Raw genomic sequence first — 17,409 nt, forward strand, 5'->3', positions numbered from 1 at the left:
CAGACATAGGAATTTGTACTACCTGAGTCCTGGCAATTAAGCTCAATGGACAAAATTGAATAAGATAGTTATTTCCTTCAAGTCTCTGAGACAAAAGACAAGGCAGCGCTCTTCTTGGGGCCAGGTAAAAGCAGGAAAGAAAAAGAGGCATCCTCTAGGCTTTTTGAGCAACAGCTTGGAAACAAAGGCCACCATCATACAGACACTAGTTCCCTCTACAACACTGGCAGGCTCTGGGAAGGACAGAAAAATGGGGTACAGATATTGGTAAGCTGGTTATTTCAAGGTGTAAAGATGCATGAGATACTGTCTAATATTTCTATTTTAGGGCTGACTATAAAGCAAAGTTGTCAAATGAGAAAGATTTAGACGATAAGGGATGTAGAATTGAACATGAAAGTAAAAGTGCTAATAGCTCAGTCATGTTTCAGTTCAGTTCAGTTCACTCGCTCACTCGTGTCTGACTCTTTGCAACCCCATGAATCGCAGCACACCAGGCCTCCCTGTCCATCACCAACTCCCGGAGTTCACTCAGACTCACGTCCATTGAGTCAGTGATGCCATCCAGCCATCTCATCCTCTGTCGTCCCCTTCTCCTCCTGCCCCCAATCCCTCCCAGCATCAGAGTCTTTTCCAATGAGTCAATTCTTCGCATGAGGTGGCCAAAGTACTGGAGTTTCAGCTTCAGCATCATTCCTTCCAAAGAAATCCCAGGGCTGATCTCCTTCAGAATGGACTGGTTGGATCTCCTTGCAATCCAAGGGACTCTCAAGAGTCTTCTCCAACACCACAGTTCAAAAGCATCAATTCTTCCATGCTCAGCTTTCTTCACAGTTCAACTCCCACATTCATACATGACCACTGGAAAAACCATAGCCTTGACTAGACGGACCTTTGTTGGCAAAGTAATGTCTCTGCTTTTGAATATACTTTCTAGGCTGGTCATAACTTTCCTTCCAAGGAGTAAGCGTCTTTTAATTTCATGGCTGCAGTCACCATCTGCAGTTATTTTGGAGCCCCCAAAAATAAAGTCTGACACTATTTCTATTGTTTCCCCATCTATTTCCCATGAAGTGATGGGACCAGATGCCATGATCTTCGTTTTCTGAATGTTGAGTTTTAAGCCAACTTTTTCACTTTCCTCTTTCACCTTCATCAAGAGGCTTTTTAGTTCCTCTTCACTTTCTGCCATAAGGGTGGTGTCATCTGCATATCTGAGGTTATTGTTATTTCTCCCGGCAATCTTAATTCCAGCCTGTGCTTCTTCCAGCCCAGTGTTTCTCATGATGTACTCTGCATATAAGTTAAATAAGCAGGGTGACAATATACAGCCTTGACGTACTCCTTTTCGTATTTGGAACCAGTCTGTTGTTCCATGTCCAGTTCTAACTGTTGCTTCCTGACCTGCATACAGATTTTTCAAGAGGCAGGTCAGGTGGTCTGGTATTCCCATCTCTTTCAGAATTTTCCACAGTTTATTGTGATCCACATAGTCAAAGGCTTTGGCATAGTCAATAAAGCAGAAATAGATGTTTTTCTGGAACTCTTCTTGCTTTTTCGATGATCCAGCCGATGTTGGCAATTTGATCTCTGGTTCCTCTGCCTTTTCTAAAACCAGCTTGAACATCAGGAAGTTCACGGTTCATGTATTGCTGAAGCCTGGCTTGGAGAATTTTGAGCATTACTTTACTAACGTGTGAGATGAGTGCAATTGTGCGGTAGTTTGAGCATTCTTTGGCATTGCCTTTCTTTGGGATTGGAATGAAAACTGACCTTTTCCAGTCCTGTGGCCACTGCTGAGTTTTCCAAATTTGCTGGCATATTGAGTGCAGCACTTTCACAGCATCATCTTTCAGGATTTGGAATAGCTCCACTGGAATTCCATTACCTCCACTAGCTTTGTTCATAGTGATGCTTCCTAAGGCCCACTTGACTTCATATTCCAGAATGTCTGGCTCTAGGTAAGTGATCACACCATCGTGATTATCTTGGTCATGATGATCTTTTTTGTACAGTTCTTCTGTGTATTCTTGCCACCTCTTTTTAATATCTTCTGCTTCTGTTAGGTCCATACCATTTCTGTCCTTTATCGAGCCCATCTTTGCATGAAATGTTCCCTTGGTATCTCTAATTTTCTTGAAGAGATCTCTAGTCTTTCCCATTCTGTTGTTTTCCTCTATTTCTTTGCATTGATCACTGAGGAAGGCTTTCTTATCTCTTCTTGCTATTCTTTGGAACTCTGCATTCAGATGCTTATATCTTGCCTTTTCTCCTTTGCTTTTTGCTTCTCTTCTTTTCACAGCTATTTGTAAGGCCTCCTCAGACAGCCATTTTACTTTTTTGTATTTCTTTTCCATGGGGATGGTCTTGATCCCTGTCTAGTGGTTTTCCCTACTTTCTTCAATTTCAGTCTGAATTTGGCAATAAGGAGTTCATGATCTGAGCCACAGTCAGCTCCTGGTCTTGTTTTTGCTGACTGTATAGAGCTTCTCCATTGTTGGCTGCAAAGAATATAATCAATCTGATTTCAGTGTTGACCATCTGGTGATGTCCATGTGTAGAGTCTTCTCCTGTGTTGTTGGAAAAGGGTGTTTGCTATGACCAGTGCATTTTCCTGGCAAAACTCTATTAGTCTTTGCCCTGCTTCATTCCATATTCCAAGGCCAAATTTGCCTGTTTCTCCAGGTGTTTTTTGACTTCCTACTTTTACATTCCAGTCCCCTATAATGAAAAGGACATCTTTTTTGGGTGTTAGTTCTAAAAGGTCTTGTAGGTCTTCATAGAACCATTGAAGTTCAGCTGCTTCAGCGTTACTAGTTGGGGCATAGACTTGGATTACTGTGATTTTGAATGGTTTGCCTTGGAAACGAACAGAGATCATTCTGTCGTTTTTGCGATTGCATCCAAGTACCGCATTTTGGACTCTTTTGTTGACCATGATGGCTACTCCATTTCTTCTAAGGGATTCCTGCCTGTAGTAGTAGATATAATGGTCATCTGAGTTAAATTCACCCATTCCAGTCCATTTTAGTTCACTGATTCCTAGAATGTTGATGTTCACTCTTGCCATCTCCTGTTTGACCACTTCCAATTTGCCTTGATTCATGGACCTGACATTCCAGGTTCCTATAATATTGCTCTTTACAGCATCGGACCTTGCTTCTATCACCAGTCACATCCACAACTTGGTATTGTTTTTGCTTTGGCTCCATCCCTTCATTCTTTCTGGAGTTATTTCTCCACTGATTTCCAGTAGCGTATTGGGCGCCTACTGACCTGGGGAGTTCCCCTTTCAGTATCCTATCATTTTGCCTTTCATACTGTTCATGGGGTTCTCAAGGCAAGAGTACTGAAGGGGAGGAGGTGCCCCATGCCTGAGGCCAGGGTCGGCGGCTGGGAGGAGCGACCCCACGTCCAAGAAGCAGTGGCTGCGCAGGTGCAAGAGGGCCTAGAGGAGCTATTCCACATTCAAGGTGGAGGGGTGGTGTTGAGGAGATACCCCTCGTAAAAGGTAAGGAGCAGAGGCTGCACTTTGCTGGAGCAGCCGTGAAGAGATACCCCATGTCCAAGGTAAGAGAAACCCAAGTAAGACGGTAGGTGTTGCAAGAGGGCATCAGAGGGCAGACACACTGAAACCATAATCACCGAAAACTAGTCAATCTAATCACACTAGGACCACAGCCTTGTCTAACTCCATGAAGCTAAGCCATGCCCTGTGGGGCAACCCAAGACGGACGGGCATGGTGGAGAGGTCTGACACAATGTGGTCCACTGGAGAAGGGAATGGCAAACCACTTCAGTATTCAGTCATGTATGACTCTTTGCATTTCCATCGATTGTAGTCCACCAGGCTCCTCTGTCCTGGGATTCTCCAGGCAAGAATACTGGAGTTTGTAGCCATTCCATAATGATGAAATAGTCAATTTGAAAGGTCATAAGATAAACAAAATTTCTAAGCATTGTTGTATGCCCCTTTGAGTTTTGTGGCCATAAAATATATTCAAACAGTTCAGTTCAGTTCAGTTGCTCAGTTGTGTCTGACTCTTTGAGACGCCATGGACTGCAACACTCCAGGCTTCCCTGTCCATCATCAACTCCCAGTTTACTCAAACTCACGTCCTTTGAGTCGGTAATGCCATCCAACCATCTGATCCTCTGTCATCCCTTTCTCCTCCTGCCTTCAATCATTCGCAGCATCAGGGTCTTTTCCAATGAGTCAGTTCTTCACATCAGGTGGCCAAAGTATTTGAGTTTCAGCTTCAACATCAGTCCTTCCAATGAATATTCAGGACTGATTTCCTTTAGGATGGACTCAGTAGATATGTGTTTTTCTCCAGGAGAATTTGTTTGGTTGCAGGTTGAGACTCAATGTGTTAGTTGAGTTTAGTTACAACTGGGATTTAGCCAAGAGAGTATGATGCAGAGAGAAATGAGTGAAACAGCGTGTGACAATAAATTATTTAAGTGATGGACCATGGAAACTAAGCTCTAGCTAGAGAGGAAAGTGAGTACAGGTTGAAGGTGATAGTGAAAAAGCTATTGAGTCTGTGGGCTGTCGGCTTTGATGGGATAGAAAAGTAGTCAAGGAGAGTTGTTGAATAGGAATACTAAAGAAAAGAAATAGTTGAGCATTTCTTCATTTCTTTGCTGTGTAATGTTGAAACAAAATATCTGAAGATATAGTGTGATCCTTTTCCTATCAATATGGGAAAATAAGATATCTGGAGATAAGATACCTGGGTAGATGAGATTTAAACTGTATAATACTTGATTGAAATTTTTAACAATCCAGTAGGGAGCCGTAAGGCTATCAGTGCATTTTGGATTGGTAGACCTTTACAAAGTGCAGGAAGCATTTTTCATTTTAAATTCTGGCCTACAATCAAATTCCCTATTAGCCATTCAATTATACCTGAAATTTGGCCTCCCCTCAACTTGTAGGCTCTCTATGCTTAGGAGTAGAAACTCTTTTCAACTGGAAAGATCCATAAACATTGATTTATGGTTTTTTCCCATATTATGTTTTTATATTGATTATAGGATTAGAGTAAGCATGAAGCCAAAAATACAGAAAGGAGTTCGTATCATGAACATTGCCAGAACTGTATACTTCAATTCAGTATTGTGCAGTTAATTTCCTTCTCAGATCTACCTTGATGCAGATTCTTTTGTCAGAAAGGACACTTTTTTTATACAGACTGAACTGAAATCAAGTGCGTTTTTAGTGCAAGTGTTAGTATTATCCTCAGAAAAGACAGCCATTGAAACCAGGAGACCCTCTGCTCTCAGTGTATAAATAGTTCCTCCCTCTTATTTCCTCTATGGCTGTTTATAGCGCATAAGCAAACTAGAATATGGTCAATCTGTCATCCATTGCCATATATTCCAGAAAAACTGAGCTCTCTAAAAGTTAGCTCCAATCCTAACCAAAAATGTAGATACATTTTTTAATTTTTATTTTTTAAAGTCACTTTAACTAAAAATTATTTTTTTTAGAGGAAGAAAAATTGAGGAGTGGAGATTTGGCAGAAGTTGTTTCTTCATGTGTCAATTACTGGTAGTTAGATTATTTTCCTCATTTTGTTGATTGTAAAAATCCAGAGAATGATCTCTATTTCTGAGTTGATAACTTGAGAGTTAGATAGTTATGATTAGTTTCTCTGAACTTACATGGACACTTCACATCAACATGATAATATGAGGCAGTAATTGCATTTTATACAATGCTGATGTTGAATTTGTTTAGCCTGATGCCTTCATAAATATTATCTCATATAAATTGTTTGAGTTTTTCCATGTAAAAAATAAAACTGCCTCATCAGACAATGAGAGTTATAACCAATTTCCTGTTTCTATTTGCTTTAGCTTCCAAAAAATTTGAAGAGTTTGATGCTTATCATTTCTAGTTTCTCTAATAAAATTGTGTCTTCTATCCTAATCCTGAAATTTTATATTGTGTCAGATATTTCTATTTAATTGAAAAATAAATCAACCATGAACCACCATTTAAGAAAATAGAATTGGAATTTCAGAATGTTAATACTGACAAAAACTGAGAAAACGTAGAGTGCATTCTCCCTGTTTCCTATTTGTTTAACGTAGAGAAGTGGGATCAGAGTTGCTGTATAAATTATATAGCTGGTAACTGACAGAGTCAGTGCTAAAAATGAAGCTTTCTCAATCTCAGCTTTGTACAGGCTAGGGAAAAAACCTAGGAATTATATTTGATGTCAAATTTTGCTGTCTGTTTTAAACTTAGTATTATTGTCTCTGAATTGTTATATATCGGTGAGATTTTTTACCCCAGCTTGGCTCCAAACTCTTCCAGGTTAGTCTTCTAGTATCCAGTAAACATTTAAATAAATCACAGGCTGAAAATGGATTTTTTTTCAGTCAATTATTTATTATCAATGATAATGTCCAATGTATTACTTTTCATGGAATATGATAGGCTTACCTTATTTTGTAATTCTAGAAATACTTAGAGTTTCAGTTCAGTTCAGTCACTCAGTTGTGTCCGACTCTTTGCGACCCCATGAATTGCAGCACGCCAGGCCTCCCTGTCCATTATCAACTCCCAGAGTTCACCCAAACTCATGTGCATTGAGTTGGTGATGCCATCTAGCCATCTCATTTTCTGTTGTCCCCTTCTCCTCCTGCTCCCAATCCCTCCCAGCATCAGGGTCTTTTCCAATGAGTCAACTCTTCACACGAGGTGGCCAAAGTATTGGAGTTTCAGCTTCAGCATCAGTCCTTCCAATGAACACCCAGGACTGGTATCCTTTAGGATGGACTGGTTGGATCTCCTTGCAATCCAAGGGACTTTCAGGGGTCTTCTCCAACACCACAGTTCAAAAGCATCAATTCTTTGGCACTCAGCTTTCTTCACAGTCCAACTCTCACATCCATACATGACCACTGGAAAAACCATAGCCTTGACTAGATGGACCTTTGTTGGCAAAGTAATATCTCTGCTTTTCAATATGCTATCTAGGTTGGTCATAACTTTCCTTCCAAGGAGTAAGCATCTTTTAATTTCATGGCTGCAATTACCATCTGTAGTGATTTTACATAATACTTTTTAACAAAAGAATTATATTAATACACTTAATTGAAAGTAGCACATTTTGAAGATGATCCAAGATGGTGGTACAAGAAGACCCTGAACTCACCTCCTCCCACAAACACACCAAAACTAATGCCTACAAATAAAGCAATTCCTCTTGACAGAGACAAGGGATGATTGAACATCTTCTGCAAAAGCAAATGCTAGAAGACCTCATGGAGGTGGGTTGAAGAGAGGAAGACACGGTATCTACAGAAACTCCATTCCTAATGCAGCAACCTATAATAGGGAGGGATATCATTGAGGGACCTGCCTGCAGACTCTCCCATCCTGAAACATGGTGAAAAAAATAACAGCTTAAAGGGCACCTAGATGATACTGAAGGAAATCCACTTACTAATTCTAGAGTGCTGCCAAACAGGCAAGGAACTGCTGGAACTCGCTTCAGGATCAGAGTCACCAGAGAGTGCTATTTTTTCCATTCTTGCTTCACCTTGATAGTGTGAACAAAAATATGGTCCAGGTGCTCTGACCCACCTGCCAAGTTCCCTGGCCCTTGCCAGTTACAGTTTTCTCCCCAGGGAAACCCCAGAGTAGAGTGCCTTGTTCCCCCAACCTGCACTTGCTCCAGCTCCAGTTGTCTTACCAAGGTGGCCCTGGCATGGTGCACACCAGGACTCCCTGGCTCATGCACACTCTAGCTGTCCTGTTATGGTGGCCTCAACACAGCCTGTCCCTGTTTCACCTCCAGCTGGCCATCAGGGTGGCCCTAGTGTGATATGCTCCAGGAATCTACCGGCTCACGTCTGCTCCAGCTCCAGTCATTCTGTCAAGGGGCATCAGTGTATCACACCCCAGGACTCCCTGATCTGCTTATACCAGCTCCAACTGTCCTGCCAAAGTGGCCCTGGTGTGCACTGAAACCCTCCTGATCTGGACCTGCTCCAGCTCCACCAGTCTTTCCAAGGTGACTGTGACAGTGTGCCCCAACACACTCCTATCTGTACCCAATTCAGGTCCAGGCAGTCTGCCAAAGTTGCCTGTTGTATGCAGTCTGCACAAGGGCATTCCTACATAAGGCCACGGAGGAAGCTCTTCCATCATTATTCCAGGTTCCTATGCAATATTGTTTAATATTTTAGACATTAACAATACTTTTAACAACAACAACAACAACAAAACACAAAAATGTGCATTATATGTCTCCTCTCCTCTCTGAAAAAGAGATCACTCAGAAGGGAAAGAACCAAATTCTCTAGGTGGCTTAGTAGGGTAGCCACTGGCCTAATGAATTTATTGAGAGCTTCAAGAATGCCTAGTCCAAACGGACTTGTGCCTTAGTGTAAAATTCACAGCAGATTTTGGAGACTTAGTTTATAAAAAGTATATAATATCTCAATAACTTTGTTATTGATTACCTACTGAAGTGTAGTAATTTAGATAGCATTCACTAAATAAAATGTATCATTGAAATTAATTTTACTTTTTTTATGTGGCTACTAGAAAACTTAAAATGACATATATAGTTTGCATTTGTGGCTTGCATCATATTTCTATTGGATGGAGTTGGTTTACATTGTCCCCAACTCTGTTGACCAGAGTCATATTCCATAATATATTCCACCTTTTTAGGTATTTCCCATTTCAGGGAATGTCTAGTTATGTGTTATATATATAATATATCCCGTGCTTTTTTCTCTCAAGATAAACTCCAGCTTTCCATGTCTTCCTCAGTTTAAGGAATGCCCAAACATGCCCTGCTATGCATCTTTGTGGACTCTGATGTGGTGATATCCGACACTTTTCCTGACAAACTTGCAAATGGTCTCCACATTTTGAGAGAAATTTTAATAAGAATATAAGTAAACAATAATTCAACCAAGTTCAGTTGCTACATCTAGGTGGTTAATGTTTTAACTTGTTAATATTTGTCTGGTGCTCATTTATTCCTCTCCTCACACATTAATTTATTCCACAGATGTTAATGAATGCTTTCTGGGAAAGATGCTTGTTACATAAGGCTCTCCCAGATCACAGGACTGTGAAGAACTTCAAGGAATGCAGGACACACTGTCAGCTATTGAAAATGTTTTGACACAAATTACTTATTTAATCACTCTCAGCACAGGCTTTGGGCATTCACTTATGTATTTGTTAAAATAGAAGAATTGCTTGATTTTTTAAAATGTATCTTGATATAGGCTAGAAGAAGGAAATTGACCCTGGATTTTATTTTTCTGTAAAGGGAAATGTCCCCTAGGCTTTAGGACAACCATAACAAAATTCCTTGCAATATTTTGGTGCTGTTAAGGGTTAGTGAAAGTCACTCACCATGTCTGACTCTTTGCAACCCCATGGACTATACAGTGGAATATGGAATTCTCCCAGCCAGAATACTGTAGTGGGTAGCTATTCATTTATCCAGGGGATCTTTCCAACCCAGGGATAGTACCCAGGTCCCCTGCATTGCAGATGGATTAGCTGAGCCACCAGGAAAGCCCAAGAATACTGAAGTGGGTAGCTTATCCCTTCCCCAGTGTATCTTCCCAACCCAGGAATCAAACTGGGGTCTCCTGCATTGCAGGTGGATTATTTACCAGCTGAACTACCAGAGAATCCCTTATCAATTATAAATTAAGTGTTATACAGTATCTTAAAGGGATTGTTGATGTTCATTCTAATATGTATTGGATTTAATTGCACCTTTGAGGCTTGTCCTCATAAATGATACATCTAATAATAAGCTGAGATTGTCATGAATATTGATGATCTCTTATACCTCACCAGTTTCTTTTACTGAACTGGTTTTTACCTATTTTCCCATATTTGTATTTCCTTGATCTATTAAATAAAATAATTTTGATTATTATTTTGAAAAGAAGAATAAAAAAGATTAAGTATGATGAAGTGAGTGGATAAAAAAAATCCATGTGCCTAAATTTACTGTTGAGAAATTATCTTCTTTTAAAGGTTTGCTGTCAGAAAAATTTCAGACTGCAGTCCAAAGTAATCAAGGCACAAAGTAATCAAATCATAGCCAGTACATCATCCAAAAAAGTTACCATCACCTATAAAACATATATATGATATTCCTTTATATGTAAGAATAGATTCATTGTGGGAAAACTTTCATTATCCTCATGGCAAATATCCCCAAGTAATCAGGCTTCAGTTGTGGTGGACATCAAAGAAAATACTTCAAGGCTGGAATGCCAAGATAAGCATTCAGTTTTATTCTTTCAGTGGCAAAAACATGTAATGAACATGAATTATTCCATAACACTTGAGCATGTAAAATATTTTTCTAAATTAAATTAAATTTTATACTGACTCCATCCTCTTTTCCTTTGTAATTAGGCACAAGTCAATCCTGCCTGTCTTCCTTTTTTGGGGGAGAAAGTGAAAGTGAAGTCGCTTAGTCGCGTCCGACTCTTTGCGACCCCATGGACTGTAGCCTATCAGACTCCTCAGTCCATGGACTTTTCCAGGCAAGAATACTGGAGTGGGTTGCCATTTCCTTCGCCATGGGATCTTCCCAACCCAGGGATTGAACCCGGGTCTCCCACATGGTAGGCAGACGCTTTACCATCTGAGCCACCAGGGAAAGTTTTTTTGGGGGAGGGAGAGGCAGATAAGGTATCCGCTTGGGTTCTTGTAAAAACTCCAAGACCTCTTGAATTCATTAAGGAAAAAGTTAGGCTAAATTAACAAAGAGACCTATAAATTCAGTGCCTTGCACAAGTTAAAAATGTTTCTTTGTCACATAAACTTCTGAGTAGGTGGCAAGAGTTGGTAGGATCACCTTCTGTGTCACTGATTTACTTTTCTTGACTCAAGGTTTTCATTTCTTGATCCTAATGCCCACATTCCAACTAAAGAAAAGGAAGAGGGAAAGTCTGGTCAACTTCTTTCATGGGGATGACCTTAAGGTTGTACACCTAATTCTTTTAATGACCAGAAGGTGGGCATATGGCCATGTCTAGTGGCAAAGAAACTTACTTGTAGTTGTTACTGATTGGGTACCTCACTAAAAATTCTACCACCATGGGATAAAGGTAAACACAGACTTGTTAGAAATCCCTCCACTTTTGTAACTGAAGAAAATTAGAAGCTGGCCTCGAGATTGAAGCCCAGAGTGGTTACCACTGAGACTATGGTGCTCAAGTCCACATAGGCCCCCTGAGCATAGGGTGCTCCACTTTTTTGGTGTTCATTTCATAAACATCCCTCCATCCATACAGTCAGCCCAGTCATCTCCTGGAAATAACATGACTGTAGGGCCAATAGAAGGACTCTGCCGTTTGGAAACCTGCCTCCCCTGGGTCTGTCCGTCTGGGAGGGAACAATTCATTTCTGTGTTTGTGCCACTTTCTTCCTTTAAATCCTTCAAATTTAAAGGAAGTTTCTCTACCCTTGTATCCTGAGACGATTCTATTCTGTTCTTCAAAGGCCCTGACCACTTAAAGAGTAGGAGTTGTTTTTCAAAAATGTTTTCAGGAAAATAAAGCAAAATGCATTTTTAATTCCTCCAGGATTAAGAAAATCAGATATTGAACTGGATGTCACAAATTGGCAGCTGTGGACAGACTGAGTCCACTGATGTATTTAGTTTGGTTTTCAAGGTTTGTTTGTCTAGGATTTTTTTTTTTTTTTTGGTGGGTATGGGATTGTTTTTAAATGATATTACTTACTAATACTAAAGAAAAATATATAATCCAGCAATTTTCACATGATTCAGTAATCCCACTTCTGGATTTACATTCAAAGAAAATTAAAACAGGATATCAAAGAAATATCTGTACTCCAATGTTCATTGAACATCATTCAAAATAGCCGAGATATAGAAACCACCTGTGTCCATCAACCCACAAATATTAATAGATAAAGAACATGTCATACATACATCACACACAATGGCATATTATTTGGCCACAAAAAAAGGAAATCCTGCCATTTATAACAATATGGATGGACCTCCTTGAGGGAGTTATGCTAAGTGAAATAAGCCAGGCAGATAAAGATAAATACTGCATGATATCATATATATAGAATCTGAAAAAAAAAGTTAAACTCATAGAAATGATGAGCAAAAAATTAGAAAAGAGGCTGGGGGATGCAGAAAACAGGAAACTTTGGTGAAAGGACATAAACTTCCAAGTTTAAGAATGGGTCTGAGAGTGTGGTGACTATAATTGATAACACTGAATTATATAACTGAAATTTGCAAAGGGAGTAGAACTGAAATGTTTCCACCAAAAAGAAAAAAAAGAAATACATGAGAATGTTTGAGGTGATGGTATGTTCTAGTTGAGGGAATCCTTTCACCATGTATGCACATGTACCATGATGAACACTTTAAATATTTTATTATTTTATATGTCAATTATACCTCAATAAAGCTGAAATTAACAAAAACAAAAACAAAGATATTCCTGGCTTCTCATGGGAAACTGGAAGATGTAGACTGTGGAGACTGGGCTGCATTCCTACAGAGTTGGAGCTGAACAGCAGCCGTCCTGTTTAGAAAGAATGTGCACTTCACCATTCACAGACACCTTGTCTATACATATCATTCAGTTATATTGCCTGTATAGCCCTCATGGAAATTTTCTTTGAGATGCTTCTTCAAACAAAGAGAACTGGCTCTTATATTAGGGGAGAGAAACATCATTTTTATCTTCTGTTAAGTGCCCACAAAGCAAAAATCAAGGAACATATTAGTAGCTCCCACTTCCTCCCACCAAAAACAAAAACAAAAAACCAAATATGAACAAAAACTGACTTTAAAAATGTTTTGCTAATATTGTGGATATAAAAGATGTGAATGTATAAGGAGCAACAAAAGAATGGTCCGATAATCCAAGTACGTTGAAAAGCTGCACCTTCCGGTCCAAGAAACCTGTTACAAGAGACTAAAGTTAAGATATGGAAAAAGACATCAATTTGTTTCTTGCTGAAAAATCAAAGAACAGCAAGTAAAATCCTATGAAACACTAATTTTAATAATAGGGACACATATAGGAAGAAGTTATTTTAATTTTTCACTTAATAAAAATGCTGAAGGAAAATCTGTGATGGTTTACTCCTTATTCCTCTTAAGTGGAATCTCAGCACACTTTTCTCATTCGTGTGTTTAGTCTGTCATTTCAATTTTCTGTGAATTTATCAATAGGTAAAGAAATAAAAAACACACATTGCAACCAGCCCTTTGTACTGTTTATTCCAAAAAATTATTTAACTTCTGTGCCAGGTATGTTATTTGGTTCTAGAAATTCAGAGATGAATAAAACAAACTGCCTTAAGTTATTTATATGGGTTAGTGAGTAACCTCCATGAAAAAATCTTAAAAATTATAATACTATGGGATATTCAATTCTATTTGTTCTGTAAACTGGCTACTTGTAATCTACCCATCAACTATGCCCAGAAGTCAAGAACAAATAATTTAAAATTACTTGATTCTATAAAAGTAATCTTCTAGCAATGGTAAACTCCAGGGTAGAAAACAGCTCCTCAGTGTGAAGAATCACGAATAAATTGGGCCAGAAGCAATCACAAAGTATAGAGGACTCAACATGAAGTTTAAACTTCTGAGTCTCAGGAGTGTCTGGAGTTACAGGATGTTTGCAGGGAGGACAGCGGGGAAGTCAGGGTGCCACAGGAAGAATTTCTGTGTGAGCCTTTCTGATAAATTGCCTTAAAGTAATTTTAGAAGACAAGAGTTATCTGATTCATTTCATTCATTCATATTCCCCAAGTGCCTAGACTAGAACTAGTACCACTATAGATGCTCAATAGGTATTGAATGAACATGTGATTAAAAACAATAGAGGAAATAAAAAGAGAGCGGACCTTGCTGAGTTGAATTAATAATCTGGAAGATCAATTTGATGTACAACCTCATAATCTGGGGCAAAAATACCAAGAAATGGGAATCATGATTTAAAAGGTAGGAGGGTCACGAAGAGTTGGACATGACTGAGCAACTAACACACACACACAAGATAGCTAGATCCAGTTATTTAGTATGCAAACAGTAACACGTTTAAAAGGAGAAAAATGAGATGGAGGAGAAGCAAGAGCTCAAAAAACAAAAACAAAAACAAAAAAAAAGAAAAGGAAGAGAAAAAATTCTGAATTGAAGAAGTTTTGTATTTTTAGATCAAATGAGCCTAATAAGCAGACCAAACATCATTTGAAAGAATCTGATAGACCAAACAACGAAAGAATAAGTAAACATATGTAGGAGAGGAAAAGAATTTCATTGACTCTCTTCGGGTTTATGGCTGGGTCTGAAAATTAAATTGGCAAAGACAGATAAACAGGAGAAACACATATACATTTATTGAATATAAGTTTCATGTGAGATATGACCCTTCAGAAGGAAATGAAGACCTAAAGAAGCAGAACTGTATATTTTTGTGCTAGTTTTGATGAAACATGGGAGATCATGATGGAATATGAGAGATTAGGGAATGTGAAGAAAATGAAGTAAAATTAGGCTTAGATGGGCTTTTTTTGACGTTCATTTATCTTTGAAGAAAAGGATGTTCCTTTCCTCTGAGTGTAGGGAGGGCATCATTCACATGAAGGTTTATGATTGTTTCATGTTTCAGAGCAGAAGGGGTAGGTGGATTGCAAAAGAGTCTGGGTGACCCTCCTGCTTCTGTTGTTTTCTCAAAATCCTTCAGCTTAAGATATTCAATAAGTATATTTGCCGTATTTAAACCCCATCACATATAAAGCATTTGAATATTAAAATTATCAGATTAATCACCCATATCACAATATCTATTTCCATACATGACAAAAAGAGACTACAGTTTCTTTCCCTATGGCACTCTCATAATGTCCCACACCCATGTACTTAAGAACTAATAGAAAGCTTCGTGAGGTGTTGGTATGGTGGTATGGAGTAGAAGGGACAGACAGGGATTTTGTCCTCCTGGCTTGGATCTGTCATTTTGGTTTATTAGCTCATATAAACCCCACCTCTCTGAGCCCTGGTCTGCTGTGAAAGTGGAATAAGACCTACTTGACGGAACTGTTGTGGGTGGTAATGGGCAAACGCTTTATGCAAGAGCTAGCATGATGCCTGGCACACTTTGGCATTTAGCATGTCATTCCTGCTACTAATTACTGAGAACTGGGATGGTAGAGAACTTAGATAACATGCAAGGAGATTGAGTATAGATGCCTTTCCAGACTTCTCCATTTGTTCTATTGAGATAACCTTGAAAAAGAGTTTTACAGAGAGTTAACAATAGAAAGGAGCTGTGAAAGTAAGTGAAGGAGACCTAAGAAAGAAGGTTTGAACTCTTTAAATTTGTTAAGAACTATCACTAATGAAACAAACTTTAAAATAAATAAGCTCTTTTACATAGCAAGTATTTTAAAATTATCTATTATTGACACATTAGAATGTTTTATAATGTATTAATTCCACATTATTGTCACATTGGTGGCATTAAAAAGATTTAATATTCTTCTCAGTCTGCCAGGAAATGATTTGGGTAATGGGAAAATTCAGGTTGAAGTTCTCTTTAAGGGTATTAAATGTCCTTAAAGAACTTGAAGCTATACTAAATCATTTCATAATTATTTAATGGCTTTAATCTGCTCTTTTTAAAATTGATGTGTTTTAGTGCAACTCACAGAAGTGACTTCTTGGTAGTTAGCACAGAGACAAAAGGTAAGATGCCTGAGGGGATCAGAAGATTTCAGGGAGACTTGAATCTCAGCCGTACTTCCATCCTTGCCCTGAGTCATCTAGCACATTTTGAGGAAGGCAGGAAAAGCAGGGCAGGAAAAGCAGAGCAAGATGTTAGGAATTCATTGTTTTGCTCCCCCATTTTTTTTTTTTAATTTTTTGGCCATAGGGCACAGTGTGTGGGATGTTAGTTTCTGACCAGGGATCAAACACGTGCCTGCTGCATTGGAAGCTTGGAGCCTTAAGCACTGGACTGCCAGGGAAGTCCCTGTTTTGTTCCCTTTGATACCCCCAGTGCCGTATGAAGCACATTGTGGGCATTGTAGTGGAACACTTGCTAAAGAAATGAATAAGTGCAGAAATGGAGAGTAAGCAAATCTAAGAATACTGCGTCCAAGGTCATGTTGCAAACACTGAACTCCTTTCTATCCTTTCCCCATTAGCCAGTGTGGTCCCCTGTCGCCTCAATCCTCAGCAGCTTCAGCATCACCTGAAAGATGATTGGAAATGTAGCATCTCGGCCTGCTTCAGATCTACCGAATCAGCACCAGCCGTTCAACAAGACCCACAGGTGAGTCATATGCACCTTAAAGCTGGAGAAGGCCTGGTCTCTCTACAAATCAGTGTCTTTTACTTTTTATTTACACTTTACTTTTAAATTTAATTTTTATCTTATATAGGGGTATAGTTTATTTACAATGTTGTGCTGTTTCAGGTGTGTTGTTTCAGTAGTATCTTTTAATGGAATTTCCTCTTCCTGATTCTCCTGTCCAAAGCAGCTGGGTCTCTGAAAATTGTTTAATAACTATTGTTATGCAAACGTTCTGCCTTGCCACACAAGTTTTTTTCCCCTTGCTCCTTAATTCCAGACCTTTTCCCTGTTCTGTGCTTCCACTCTAGAAAATACAATCAGCATTTCAAACAGATATATCAATATTAACCTAAAGTGGAGAATTATATGGGAATTTCTGTATTTCCTAGAAAGGTGTTTCAGGATCATTGAGCAGGCTGTCTTATTAAGAACTTGAGAAAGATGCCTTCCTTGCCTTGCTAAAAAGCATGCCTCCTTTGGGCACACAATTTGTTTATGGCAACTGTCCCAACAGAATGAGTAGACTAGAGTTCCCACCAAAAAATCTGACCAATGAAAGCCATTCATTTTCTCAGTATTGCTAAGAAATACTCCTTTTTAATCATCAGGTGCAGAAAGATAATCTATGAATAAATGCTGAATTTTACATATGATTTAGATAAAATCATATACAGTAATAAAATTGCTTCATTTAGTTATCTGTAAAAATGACACCTTGGGGAATTAAGCAGAAGTTTTGCAAATTGGCAGGTAAGTCTGCTATTACTTCCTCTCACCAGCTCGATTTAATCCTGAACCCACAAAGCAGCTGTCTTTCCTAAGTTTCACCTATTTGGATTTGCCAAATGCCTTTCTTAATCATCTGGTGCTACCAGATGTCAGAATTCCCTGCTGCTATCTCAAGCATTGATAGTCTTTCACTTGTGGTAAATATAGCTTATGTTGATTCAGTTGGCTTGAGAGAGGCTGAGCACATACTGAGTCCTGAGAGGCTTGGTCACAGCTGGAAGATGGGGCATCAGGAGTCTGAATACCGACAAA

This window comes from Bos grunniens, chromosome 6 (genome assembly GCF_055505025.1).
Source record: "Bos grunniens cultivar Pamir isolate PY7600 chromosome 6, Bosgru_T2T1.0, whole genome shotgun sequence".
NCBI classification, from domain to species: domain Eukaryota; kingdom Metazoa; phylum Chordata; class Mammalia; order Artiodactyla; family Bovidae; genus Bos; species Bos grunniens.